The sequence below is a fragment of the Neodiprion fabricii genome, chromosome 2 (assembly GCF_021155785.1).
Source record: "Neodiprion fabricii isolate iyNeoFabr1 chromosome 2, iyNeoFabr1.1, whole genome shotgun sequence".
Lineage (NCBI taxonomy): Eukaryota > Metazoa > Arthropoda > Insecta > Hymenoptera > Diprionidae > Neodiprion > Neodiprion fabricii.
The window spans coordinates 41,270,261-41,283,202 of NC_060240.1; the positions used below are offsets into that span (position 1 = coordinate 41,270,261).

The 12,942-nt window shown below is 43.9% G+C and overlaps 2 protein-coding genes across 4 annotated transcripts in view; both read left to right on the plus strand.

Moving 5' to 3' along the window:
* The window catches only part of LOC124175298 (neurocalcin homolog), a 108,287-nt gene that overhangs the window by 39,331 nt on the left and 56,014 nt on the right, over positions 1-12,942 (plus strand). The gene's annotated exons all lie outside the window — the stretch shown is intronic.
* Positions 1-12,942, plus strand: part of LOC124175300 (neuronal calcium sensor 2) — a 97,084-nt gene that overhangs the window by 39,298 nt on the left and 44,844 nt on the right. The window contains exon 4 of one of the 2 annotated variants that reach the window (XM_046555390.1): positions 1,561-1,613. The exons of the other annotated variant lie outside the window; for it this stretch is intronic. The gene's annotated coding sequence lies outside the window, so the exon portion shown is untranslated. The remainder of the gene's footprint in view (positions 1-1,560; positions 1,614-12,942) is intronic. 2 annotated transcript variants of the gene reach the window in all.

The window sequence follows — 12,942 nt, forward strand, 5'->3', positions numbered from 1 at the left end:
CCCCCACCCTTCACTTTGTCATTTTTAACGACGCGTCGTTCACGTATACGTGCAGGCGGACTTTTACCTTTTGTAAAAAAAATCTTTCTCTCTCTCTCTCTCTCTCTCTCTCGCTCTATTCGTGATATTGAAACAAGAATACGCGTGTGTTTCTCGTCGTTTTGTGTTGGTGCCCTAATTACGCGAACCTCCGGTAAAGTCTGGATCGATTTTCTTCAGCCTAGAGTTGCACGAGCCAGCTGGAAACTGCATGAGGTAGGTAGCAGTGAGGTATCAAACAGCTTACATGGTTGTCGGCAATTATTTTCAGGTTCGTTTTATATATATATATATATATCATTGTACGCGATAAGGATTTGCTGGGAAGATTTCCCAGCAAATACCACGTGTGTCGCGATATTTCGTTCGCGTTACAGTTTTTGGCACGAGTGTGATATTGGTTGGCTCAAACTGAAAATTAATGCGAGACCCTGACGGACGAAAAGAGAGCGAGGCTTACGCTCGTCTCTGGAACTTTCACGGAAAAAATATCAACTTGGAGGGGGCTCGAAGTTCTCTTGCGGATATTTTGTTTATCCTTTATTCTATCTTTTCCAACTCGATGCCGACCATTCCATTCCTTTCGTTACCCTCTTTTTCTTCTTCTTCTTCTTCTTCTTCTTCATGTTCCAAATTCTTCGTTCTTTTTTTTCTTTCCTCGCGAAACGTCGTTCGTAAGTCCAACCGCGATCCCTTTTCTATACAAGGAGTATTCTTTGGAATTACTTCCGAGATCTTGGGGCGACCCTAATCCTCGTGTTGATAACTTACGGTATGTGCATGCGAAACACCGTGACTTCCGCCTTCTTTTTCTTTTGTGTTTCAGTCGAATTTTACCGGTTTACAATTCAGATGTTCTTCAGTCATGGCAAAACTCGTCGACAAATGACGGCTAAGCATATTAGAAATAATGTATTCCTACGGTTATAACTTTCCTTTATTTGATTTACTTGTCGGAAGTTTTGATTCGCTGCGTGAAACCACGTTGTTACGGCACCTGGCACGGCGGAAGAGCTGTAGGATTTAATTAATCACTTGTAACGTATATATTATACGTATATGTATATGTATACGACGCGAACGAATGAACGAACGAACGAACAAACGCCGGGAACGGTTCTAATTTACAATTTGCCCGAGCTGCGGCATAAACAAAGCAACGCACGTCGCAACAACGTCAAATTACTCGCTCTTAGGAATCACCGCGATTAGTGATACCAACCGGAATAATTATCGGCCAAGGTTAGAATAAGCTTCGCTCGGGCTTGCGTTGTCAAAGCGAAATTGTATGTAATGATTATTATTAGTACCTGCAAATTGGGAAGATTACGTGAGAAATATGCGCGAAGAGATTCGTCACAGAATATTCCCTATGGTGCAGTCAAGAGAATATATTTATAATGTTTAACGTGATCTCGTAACAGAAATTTACTTCAGTTATTTTCACAAAGTTGGCTCCCAGAGAATTTTTCCGCTTATTTCGGGAATGCTTGGTAAATTCTCTCTTACATTCTGTTACAGAAAATGATACCTGCATACCTGATCTGCACAGCGAAGACGAGGCAGTCCGTACGGTGAGTCGTACTTACGTACACGTTTGATACATCGACGTAATATTCTATTTCATTCAATTTCTCGATTTTGTTTAAACAAGTTTGCCGAGAGCGATTCATTTTCGTAATTTCTTTGCTGTTTCTCTTTATTTGTTTAAACTTTTTATTCGTTTCGCTCAGCTACCGCGGTATACGTATACCCACGTGGAATACGGAACATTTGAAATCGAATCGAACCCGGGCTGGCGGTTTCATTAATGCGCGTGTATTCTCAGTCGAATATCCGCGAGTTCAAACTTTATACTCTTAGTTGCAATTTTAAAACTTTCAACCATGGCGCTGCTCGTACTCTGCCTCAGGGACTATCTCCACGGCTTTACAGGGTACTTGGATGAATACAAAGAGGGTTGGTTAGTAAATTGTACCTACGTCCTAGCCTGCGTACCTACTTCACCCTGAACCCTTAGCGGCAAACGGTTAAAAGAGTGATGAATAACTAAAGAACAGAGAATGCAATTATACGAAGAATCCCGAAAGGAAACGGTTCCATCGCACGTACCCGTTACTCACGTTCGTACTCGTTGAAGTATATTTTTTCGTCATTGCTCCTTTATTGCCTCTTTTTTCCTTCCCTCACCTCTCGAGAGTCTCGAGTCCCTTGCAGGGTGTCTCTCACCGATAAGCTGAAACCCGTGTCGCGTTTGGCGTTAGCGGAACTGCAGATTGATCTTCGTCTTGCGTTATGCCCCGGATCAGACGGAAGTGGTTGAAAAATCGAGCTTAGACCCGGTTTCCGGGTCTTAAATCTTGCGATCCTAGGCGGTTGTAGAGACGGGGATGGAAGCGTTCGTTCACAAACCACGAGAATAATACTACTTCGGAAGAATAATGATATATTATACGCTGATTTATCGCAGGGTGTGAATCTCCAGGGTCTATTATAGTTTGCGTGGATAAATCATGTGTATACCGGTGTACGTCCTTAGTTCACACCGACTGATCGGGATAATCCTAATAATAATAACAATAACAATATACTCCGACAGCCGCAGACAGACAACAATCGTATATGGGACTCTGATGAAATTATTTAGTCGAGACAAACGTTCCGGCGTGGTTAAGGCAAGGTAATCGAGATATTGCTACGGGAATAAACCTCATAAAATAGAAAAAGGTGTCGGTCGTGAAAGGTTTGTTTTTTTTTATTTATCATTATCCTTTTATTTACAATAACAAGTTTTACGAGGCGAGAATGCAGCGTATGTTCGATGTTTACTATCAAATGGATTATTACTTCGAGACATCGTCGTAACCTCGCGCTGACCTCACTTATCTTGGAATGAGTCTAGACAGTTCTGATTGCAGTTTTTGAAATAGAGAGAAAAAGACAAAACAAAGAAAAAGGGGGGAAAAAATGAAAAATAAAAGTAGTACTTTTCTGCCCTCCATTTAACTGACGGCTACGTCTGCACCAAAGGGCGCTTCGGGACTCGGTTCGTTTCTACCGCAATCAGAAAATGAAACAAAAAAAAAAAAATGGTATCAAATAAAACGAAAATATTTTCGTGGAATGAAATGGAATATAACACGGGTGGCATTGTTTCAATCGGATTCACCTCGATTGACAACAGGTGCACTTTGTTTCATCATATTTATTCATAACATTCGGCACTCACGTACGTACAGCTTACGCATGAAAAGAGGGGCGAGGTGAAGAGACCAGCCCCAGACACGTCAGAGTTCAGGCCCTGAGGTTATTTACCCTGCACACCTTCGTCAGTCAATGTTGATTAACCCTCGTAGGCGGGGTGTCGTCGCGGCTCTATATTTAATTTCATCGATACGATAGAACTTCGCACCTTCTGGACGAATAATTTGTACCTATACGAGAAGGAAGCGTTTTATTCCCGGAAGTTGAGAGTCGTAGCGTTACGTGTGGTTTGTGGGAATTAAGAAGTTGGAACGAGTCAAAGGCGTCGCTTCGGAGTAATTACTCGGGAGTAAAATGAGTTTTTTTTTTTTTTTTTCATTAACCCGACCACTCGGTATAAGCGCTGTTCCCGCTTTTTTCAAGATAGTTGCCTTCATTCGTATGCGCAGAGTGCGACTCGCCCTCCGGCTAACTTCACGCCGTTTGCAGGGAGAAAAATAATGTCCTACACACCTAAGTATCGTCAACTTTCTACCGGTAAGATTACCCAGCCACGTTCGGTCAACGTTTCGATGGAAAAAGTTGAGGAAACGGTTCTCATACTATCATCTTTTCCGTGTCGCGTCGAATAGAAAGTTTGAAAAAATTATCGGCATCGCCGTTGTTTGGATTTTAGTTCCCGTCTTGGTTTTATCGACGCGTCGAATTAAAGGAACGGAGCGGGTGTTCCGGATGGGGAAAAGCCGCGCGCCTTCATCTCTCCGGTAAACCCTTTCGTTTAATCATAATCAAGATATAATCGTTTCCCCAACTCGTTTCGCTGGGGCCAATAAATTCTCTCGGGGGTGTCTTAACCCTGACAGATCGCGATAAGACGGCTGTAGGGAACTCGCGGCAAGTTCTACGGCTCAATCAGTGACGCGCTAGCTTTGAGTTCGAGCTTCGATGTATAGGTAAGAAGTAGAGAGAAGCATCGAGGTGGTGAAAGATGGTTATCGCGGCTCGAGCGGAGCTCCCGAAGTGATTAAACTCTAAGCTCTAGGCTCTAGGCCTACCATCCTTCCGAGCGATTCACCTTCCTTCCAATAACCAAATTTTCACGAGGATTCATCGTATCGTTCGTATAATTTTTCCGTCATTCCGTCTAACCGGATGAAAATTCTAGCGCGCCGTATCCGTCGGCTTCCTCGCGAGATGATAAAAAGAACGATAAAAAAAAAAAAAAAAAAAAAAATAATGAGACGACTGAGGGGAGCGAGCTCGTACACCTGGGATTTCTAGGCGAGAGATGCTTTTCGCGGCAGACAATATGATACGGCATGGATCTCTCTCGGAATAGATCTTCAGGGGTTAGCGACGTCACGGGGATCGCAGATTGCCTTGAGTCTTGTAAGCTACCCTTTCCGAGAAACAGGGACCGAGGAAAAAATGGAGGGAGCCAGGCGGGAGAGTGTCTATGGCCAACCCCGAATTCCACCCCTAACTGGCGTATAGGTCAGGCGTATAGCCCACCAGATTACGACGGGTGGGCCTTTTAACCCAGCCGGCTTTTCAGAGCTCACCAATTTTTTAGAGAGTCTCGTCAAGTCCAACTTCAACGCGTTCCGCAATAGTCATTGTTGCGGCTGGTTAATGCGTCACCGCTCATTTTCAACCCAATTTTACGCACACAAATATTTTTTTCTTTACGATCTCGGGGTTTTTAACGTTCTTTAATAAATCTCTTCATTTTGGTGAAACTTCGTTGCAGTGAGTTGCGACAGCGGTCAAAAATCGATCGGAAAATGTTTTACAACCCGCAGGCAGAGGGTGTCAAAATTTATGCAACGAGTTTAACGAAAATTCAGCCGGGTTGACACAGTCGACGAATAATGCGTGTGGGAAAAAATACAAGACGCGCGATTATCCGTAGTTGTATAAAATTTTGTCGGTGACCTTGAAATATTATCAATTATTCTTATTCGTGAAATTAGTGAAAGATTTTACGTCAGGACAGTTTTCAAGAGTCACAATACAGTCACCTCTGTATTTTCACAAACTTTATTCAACGATTACTGCTGTCAGTGAGGAGTTATAATATCGAATATTAGAATTCACTTCGCTCAGACTCAGAATTGAAGAAGCACGGTTGACCTGGATCGAATGATCGAGAGCTTGTTTGTTACTCCTCGGTAACTATGTTGGAACTCGGAGAAAACTCGGTGAAGGATGGAAAATTTGCTTATCTTCGTACTTGGAAATAGAAGAAAGTAATGAAATTTTTAGTTGTGAGAACCCGCGTGACTTATTAGGATCGATCCATCGAGAATTGATGTAAGGAAAAAAGATTTCGCATTCATTTCGAATGGTTTAAAATTGTATAATTTCTCGATTCGTCCGGATATAGATGGATGCTGAAATATTTCAATATTTGTCGAGATCAGAAATACGAATGACGTCGAATCGTCGACGCTTCGACCCTTGACGGACGGCGGTGATCAGTGATCGGAATTTGGAAAGTAAAACTGCCGATGATTCTTCATCTCCGTGAAAAGAGACGGAGGACGGATCTTTGAATAGATGAATCTGAAATTAGCCGATACCTGGGACGGTAATAAAACTCTGCATCCGGACGACTGAGCAAAGTATATACGTCGTACCCTCACCCGTAGTTATATCCGGGTGAATTGGCATTACGTTTTCAATCACGTCCGACTGGACGTCTTTTTCTTCACCGTAAAGCCCGAGCCTCGGGAGTGTCGCCAGTGCGTTCCAAGTAGAATATTGAGAGCGGATTACGAGGATCCAGAGGGAACGGATGAGAGTCGGGAAAAGGAGGAGAGCGAGACAAGAGGAGAAAAAGAGAATCGGGGGTGGAGGGAGGTGGTCCCAAGGCAATTCTCCTACTTAAGACGTGACGATGTTATCACGGCGAGATATTTAATTCCGAGTTATACCGCTCGATGCACTTCTCGGATAGGGGGCAGGGCGCAGTTTGCTCGAAATTGTTCCCAGGTCCTACAGGAGTACGTCTGACGATATGCCGGTCAACACTCCCAGCTGACCCCCGAAACCCCTCGTTTTTTACCCCCGTCTCAATTTCGAACAAATACTCTGCCCGGCTGCTTTTATCTACCGTGTTGTAACAACGCAATTCCGGTTCATTCCGCAGCTTTTCCTGCAGTATTCTCCATATGATCTGTGTTCAGAACGGGATATTAGAAATGTAAACATTATATGTTTCAACAAAAACCGATAAGTTTTATGACAGAATGGAATATGGTCGGACTACGCGCAGACACCTATCCTGTCTGTAAAAAGCGATAGCGTTGTTTTCCATTTTATTGCCGAGGGAGTGCGGGATAAACATTCCAGGTTATTCGACGGTAATGGACGATACCCTGTGGATTACAAACAGTGTCTGACTAACAGTTGAGGTTCTCTCCCCTCGTCTTTTTCAGCTTCCACTTGTAGCAAATAAGCCAGCCAGTCAGTCAGTCAGTCAGTCTACTTTTCGATACATGTTTTAGTTTATTCACCGATCTGCGCCGCGTGGAATCATTCCATCCGAGCCTCGATATTCTTACTCATTGTGTAGTGTTTCCGATACGGTTTCCCTGTCAGGTATACGCACTCGCTATATAATTCCCCCCTCGACTATTCTTCTTTTCCGTTATGCAATAATGCGAGGTATATATTTGCGATATTTGTCACATATCACGCGTGAGGTTAAAAGTTAATAACTCCGCGTTAAACTTGCTGATCGAATATCGATCTTCGAATTGTAGGACGGTCGTAGCTGGAGGTCGGGGGTTTGCGGTAAAGTTCCATTTCGAATCGAGAAAAGAATCTTGACGGATGGCGGGATCCGTTTGGCCGTCTCTCCTTCTCATGCTTCGGGTCCTTGGGGAAATTTTTGTCCTTACCGTTCGAATCATTTTGTTGTTTTTTCTTTTCTTTTCGCGGTATGGAGCCAGGTGGGTCGGGCACACATGTTGTTGTTTGATTCTGATCTTTACCACAGTGCGTTGCGCATTTCCCAATGCTCCTGGAATCCAACATTTCGTATCTAAGTTGAGCAACAGCTCGGGACTCGGACATTCTTGTGTTCATGTAAAAATACGAATATGCATATTTATTATTGTTAGGACTTTTTTTTACAGCTTTTTACCTTTTGCCGTTACTTTAAATTGAGGGACCATTCAATTGGAAATCATTAACCACTCCCGAGTGATTGTCAATGTCAAAGGATAGCTTGAATTCAACTGATTTCCAACTAATTGCTTAAATGAGTCGCCCCTCGCTTTCGCCCAACCGTATCGGACACTTACGGTTCAATTTGAAGAATACGAAAAGACGATGATCGAAGTTCGGGTGGTGGTACCTAATAAACTAAGACATCGAATTTGCGGAAAAAAAATCATTGATGTCGTAAAAAAGGTCCTCGTCGCTGTCGTCCTCGGGAGGGTTGGAGAATTTATTTCTATTTTCTCAAGTTCATAAGGGGGGAAAAAAACACTAGCCGGTGCTTATCGCACCCGGGAGGGGAAACTGCTGGCTTTAGAAACAGGCAGGCTGGCTCATCCGCATCCATAACCGAGAGAAATACCGTCGTTCTGGTTTAATGTATATGCACTCTGTAATCCCGCGGAGGGAAATGGAACCGCGGTGATTTTCGGGAGTATCTTTCTGTATTCGAAAAAATATTCCTCCCATGTATCGAAACCATGAGAACAAACAAAGGTTTTTGCTTCGATCGTTTAAAAACAAGTTACAGGAAAAACTGAGGAGTTTTTAGTTTCGAATGTCTGGGATCATCGATGATATTGAACAAAGGTCACGAGTGTTTCGAAACGAAAATGACAATTCGATACTTCACTTTTACCGCAACATTCGTTGACATTGGATCTCTATGATTTATCTTATCCTTGTTTCGTTTTACCGCGTATAAATCACACAGCCTGCGGTTTTTCATTTCGGTTTTCTTCAACTCACGGAATTGGAATACCGCAAAACCGGTATAAATAGTACTCGTGGCTTAGCATCCTTGAAAAGGCCAGTGAAGTCAATTTCGACACTGTGATATAAAAAAAAGGAGAAGAACAAAAAAAAAAAAAAAAAACACGAGGTCATAAAGGAAAAAAAAAATCTTGTCGAAAAAGAGAACAAACGGACTCGTGAAAGCCGAGCAGGCTATACGACGATGTAACGTAATTCGAGTCGAGTGAAAATATCCGCAGCGACAGCCGGGCTGACCAACGTCAGCCAGTCGGGAGTCCGCCTCCTCCGTCGTCGTCTCCGTCGGGTCCATCCTCCCTGCCATTCTCTCTATCGCTCCTCCAGCTGGGTGCCGGGTGGCTCGACCCGCGGAGGTCTCCGGCAGGTAGGCGAGGATCGATAACTCGACGCCGACCCAGCCGAACCCGAGAAGTTGGCCCTGGAAATGCCGTCGTTCTGTATTTGCGGTTCTCCGTCCGTCCGTCGAGGCGAGGCGGGAAAAATATTGATTTAAAGCAATATTACACTCGCCGTTCGATTGGCCGGTGAGTTGCAGGTGAGCCGAAGTCTCGGTGAAAATTACACATTGCAATAGAAACGACTTTTCGAATACAGTTCTTACCTCGTCTCGTTCCCGCTTATTCTTCACCTCTCGGTTTTTATACCCGTCACGCAGAGACGAGCGCGTTTGCTGCCGCGTTTTACCAAGCTTCGGCTGTAAGGCTTGCTCATTAGGGGAGCGGATCACCGAAAGACTATGGTGGACCTGCGGCTCGAGCTGAGCTGCCTAACCGAGACCCTCGCTCCAGGTTTAAACAAATAGCCTCCTCGTTCCTCCGCGAGTTGTCGCTGGATCGATCACAGCACCATTACCGGATTTCGGGGCTGCGTTTCGTTCCAGCTCTCCGCGATGCGTGGAACAAATGGTTACGAATAACCTCTCCGCGTTCTCTTGCTGGTAAAACGAACCTCTCTTGACAAGAAGCGTTGCGGAGAAATATCTGTGCTCCGTTTTTGTACGCTGAGTGAAAGAATTCCGATAGATGTTAATGACACGGAGGCAAAGCTCGTGTCATTGATCACGGTGCGCACCTATCTGTAACCGTGCCTGCCCGAAACGCCCCTCGAATTGAATTCAGCTAATGATAAGCTGAAATGAGCATTGATTTAAAAACCGTTTGTCAAGCGCAGACAATGTGCAGTGCATGGCAATTGACCATTGTTCAGAGAATAAAAGGCGTCTGATTGTCGAGTTTATCAAATTTTCGAACAGCCGGAGAGTTCGGAAGCGTTACCCGTCCATGATCGAACGAACGTACGACGATTCGTAACAGTCGGTATAAATCAGCTATGCTTCCGCAGCTACCGTCTCCGCCGGTTCGAAAAATGTAGGTCACAAAACTGAAACTTGGCATGATAGTTAGTTTTATCAGAAGCGGGAGGAACGAGAGAACGGGGAAAAGATAATTTCGCGTCGAACGAGCTAATCGTAAATTTAACAGAAGCGAATCGCGCATTCTCGTTTCGGATATTTACTTATTTTCGCTGGATAACAGATTCATGCAATTTTCGCCGTCATGGTCCAGGGCGATAAGTGATTCTCTGCAGCTGTTGTACCCGGGAATGCGCCAATCAGGTACATCGAATATACGCGTGAACAAAGGAGAATTCGAAATAACAAATACGTATTGTCAGGAGTTTGTTTTTTTTTTTTTTTGTGAAAATGAAAACACTTGGAGCAATTCGAGTTTGAGGGCTTTATTATTTATAGTTTCAGGAACATTTTAGAATTTTTTTTATTGAAATTAATAACAATATGGCGGCATAGCGCATATAAGTATGAAATTATCATTACGCACGTAAAATTAGCTGTAGGTTCATGCCTAACTTTTGTGGAGAATCTGACAAATTTAAGCGTTGGCGTTAATAAGAATTTTTAGGTGTCGATTTTCCTTACTTTGTAGGTACTGCTGAGCCTAAAACGCTATGTGGGCGCATTTCTGATCTCCTTTCGATAGGTATGATTGATGTTTCTCACTCTTCCTCTGTCGACGTCTCGTCTCCACGAAGCTCGAACGAGTTTTTAACAATTGCACAGCGTGTCTCTTGAATCATTAATGCTTACGTCTGGTAGGCCGGAGGAAATTCGGTGAATTCTTACTTCGGAACCGTCTTTGGACCAGTTGAAAAGTTTTCCACATGTTTGGTTTACAACGAGAAACTGCAGACAAAAGTTGACCTCGTTTTTTTGTTTAACTCAACCTACATTTGGTCAGGAATTTCTTGGTGCAGAAAAATTCTACCTACTTTTGTTTATTCGTGCACTTTTTGTTTTTATTACAGTTCCCTCGTGATCTGTACTGCAATTTAAAGAAATCCGGTCAAAATACTTTTCCAAGATGTTTTTCATATTTACTGCGGTCGAAGTGAAAACTTGGAATCCGTTTTACGCACCCACGTGTTCGCCTCAATTCTCTGTGTAGGTATAATACCTACCTAGCCTACTTGTATGAACTACGACGAATCGTTGTTTCCTCGATTGCTTTATGCGACGCAAGATTTTGTACCATTTGTCGGACGGTTTGCATTTCTCGATAAAAGTTTCAACCCCTCAATATCAGGAAGGACAGATTCTCTCTTGCCTAAAATTAACGGAAGTCGCTATTCGAACATCGTGCTTCGTTCGGCTCTGTCTTCCTCCGTCCTTGATCCCTCCCCCTAGCGTTTCCTTCCATGAAGAGGAGAGACGAGTAAAATTGGAAATACTCTGACAGTATGTGCTCTCGTACTGCAAGCAAATACTCGTGATGCACAAGTTTCGTCAGTTAAGAAGTTTTTAACTTTACATCCTATAATCATTTTCCTAGACCTCTTTGCATTGGAAACAAAGTTACGCACCCATCGCGGCCACCTACTTTTCTTCACGGCATGGGAAAAGTGTGTGTCGCCGTACGTGAGACAAGAGTATATAAGTTGGACCGTCGATTCGATACTTTCTACTTTTATTTTATCGAGATGATTTTGCTCAAACTAAAAGACTCTATACACACGCTCCAAAGTTAACGCGACAACCTCAGCTTTACGAACGCTGGCGACGAGACTCGATAATAGTGGTCAGGATAATGTGGTAAAAATGGAAATTGTCAGCTTCGTTGTTCGCACGACGTTCACCACAAGCGCGTAACGAATCGATAAAATCCGAGAAGATTTTGTTCACGATCGCAGATTACATTATTTAGGGGAAACCGACGAAGAACAGCATCCGAGTTGCGTATGCAGAATCGCGTACTTGAAAAGCACTGGATCAGCGGTACACATCTGTTGTTCTCGTCTATTCTAGAGCTGAAAATTGGCGTTAAACTCATGAGGCAAATTAAACAGGGATATCGTTCGTCGTTAAAACTTTAAACGTCCAATCTTGCGAGAGAAGTTTACTCACGCTTTTCGCCTACATTGTTCCGAGTATAATACGAGGTAAGGCGTGCCTACGCCTATGTCTATACCGCAAAGCCTGGTATCACGGTCTGTGCTGAACCGCGATATTCCGGCGTGAGTACAGTGCTTTCCGAGACAATGACGTCAGCAATTTGTTGTCCAGCTAACTAAGAGCCAGTCGGCTCCGCTCCCCTAAAATCTCCCAGCATATACCCCCTCGTCATTGGTCATTGCCGCGGCGTTTTTTCTTCGACGTTTCGAGTAAACCAGGCCTGAAAAGAAAGGTGACCGACTGTGTAACGGCAAGAGTCGACGAGGTGCGATATTATCACTATTTTTCAACCCAGGCGTCGTCTGGAATTCTATAAGAAAGGACAGAGCTGTCGTTGGTCTTAGTGATGGACGTACGCTGTGCGGCAGTGTAACGAATCGTTACTCTATTCGGGGTAATCGGTTTGCGTGACGTGCGTCTTCACTTACGAGACAGTGATTTATCGGGGTATCTGCACGATTTCGTTCGGAACTGATTATATTTCGGCCGATTTGAATCCGTTTAGGTGTCGCTTTAAGGAGTTTGGAGAACGAAGGGGAGTAGAGGGGAGAGGAAAGGTTGAAAGAAAGAGAAAAACGATTTTAGGAACGTGGAGGGAAAATAAAGAAAGAGTAAAACACGTACTTGATCTCCAATAACGTCTGCATGCAGGGGAAGTTGATGTATTGCATTACTTGGGGGGAAAAAGATTTTTGCTACGCGGGTCACTCGTACTAATGTAACAATATCAAGGCTACCGCACGCCAACAGAGCGGACAACGTGATTATGTCAGATGCTCAGTCTCGGTTAAACAAGAAAAGGTATATTAAGTATATCATTACTCGATCCCGAATTCGTCGAAAACTTTGAATTTTCTCTGTCGTGCGTCAGGAATCTTAATCGGCGTCTTGTTCTACACGTTGACACTTTACCCGCTTTATCCACTTTACCCACTTTACCCTCCACTGTCATCCGACGCCGAGGCAATTTGCTGTATCTACATTTATCGGTTCGTTATCCTTTGAGCAACCGGAGTAATGAAAGTAACTCAGTCCCGAGCGTAGTGTTGGATCGCAAGAGCCACGATCCATTTTGTCGCGAGACGGCGAAAGTGAAACGACACTGACCGATACCGCTTCTGCCGTTTTCTCTGATACTGTGAAAGGATCGACTCTACATTCGTGTTCCTCTGCGATCTGGAAGGGGTGTCGGAAAATCAACATCACAGTACGTGAATGTGAAATGAGTTCCGCGT